Source organism: Miscanthus floridulus, chromosome 9 (genome assembly GCF_019320115.1).
Source record: "Miscanthus floridulus cultivar M001 chromosome 9, ASM1932011v1, whole genome shotgun sequence".
In the NCBI taxonomy this organism is placed as follows: domain Eukaryota; kingdom Viridiplantae; phylum Streptophyta; class Magnoliopsida; order Poales; family Poaceae; genus Miscanthus; species Miscanthus floridulus.
In genome coordinates this window covers 52,639,445-52,640,742 of record NC_089588.1, presented here as the reverse complement: position 1 = coordinate 52,640,742, position 1,298 = coordinate 52,639,445, and the positions used below count along the sequence as shown (strand labels likewise).

Here is a 1,298-nt window from a genome sequence, read left to right as displayed (position 1 = left end):
ACGGTAGCTATTGTTTATGCAGGCTAACTTTGCTTGTTTTCTCCTGTTGTGGATGAAAATAGGATAGTGTATCACTAGTTTGGATATGCCAAACAACTACACCGCAAATCTAGAGGCACTCCTAAGAAAGAATCGGTCCCATACCACTTCTTCTTCTGCCACTCCGCCCATAGTCAAACTAGTCACCGCTGCACCATCTGCTACTTCCGCCATGGCCAAGACGCTTTGTGACTACTCCATCCCCGTTGTTGCCAACGTGCCCATTGGGCCAACTATCAACACAGGCAATGAAAACTTCGAGCTCCACACTGGCCTCATCACGATGGTGTAGGCAAGCCAAGTCAGTGGTTTGCCTTGTGAGGACACAAACGCGCATCTACAACACTTTCTCGAGCTATATGTCATGATCGTCATCAAGGACGTTGAGCCTGCAAGCATTAGGCTCTCCTTGTTTCCCTTCTCCCTATCAGGGAGGGCGAAACAGTGGTTCTACAACGACCAGGAAGCTGTCAACATGTGGGACAAATGTTCCATGACATTCCTCGCTAAGTTCTTCCCCATGGGCAAAACCAATGCCCTGAGGGGACGAATTTCCAATTTCCAGCAAAATGCCACAGAATCCATTCTCGAGGCGTGGGAGAGGTTGTAGGACTACATCCAAGCATGCCCACACTACATGATTGACACATGGTTAGTGCTCCAAAATTTCTATGATGGGTTAACACTCATGTCTAGGGGGCACATCGACGCGGCTGCTGGATGTGCTTTTCTTTCCATCACCATTGATGGAGCCACGGCTCTCATCAATAAAATGGTGTCTAATCAAAGCTGGGGGAGGAAAGAAAAACATAAAAATGTATGCATACCATGAAGGAGACGAATTTGCTTACTGCAAAAATAGACCTTCTAATGAAAAGACTGCAGGAACGGGCCAAAAAAAGTAGCAATGAAGGGCACTGTCTAGGCCTTGGACTCACACATGACATGTGAGGTCTGTGGTAACGTTGTCCATTTAGGGAACGACTGCCCCAAAACCCACGAAGAAGCTGCCTTCATCAACAACAGGTTTCGCCAACAAGGTAATATCGAGTGGAACAACCAATCCCACCCGCAAGGTAATTCGAACTTCAATTCCAATTATAATTCGAATCAACCTTCTTTAAAATACTTGGTTTTTGGTGAATCTAAAATTAATGAAAATATCACTAAAAAGTTGAAGTACAATGATAAAATGCTAGAGGACATCAATTCTAAAATAGAAAGTCTGTCATCCTCTGTCAAAAATCAATTAAGCTTCA

The 1,298-nt window shown here is 44.7% G+C and overlaps 1 non-coding gene across 1 annotated transcript; it reads right to left on the bottom strand.

The window, feature by feature from the left end:
• Window positions 1-574: 574 nt before the first annotated feature.
• On the bottom strand, window positions 575-681 carry LOC136484524 (small nucleolar RNA R71). Its single transcript, XR_010766046.1, has one exon. It is a non-coding gene; the product is annotated as a small nucleolar RNA R71 (small nucleolar RNA).
• Window positions 682-1,298: the final 617 nt, after the last annotated feature.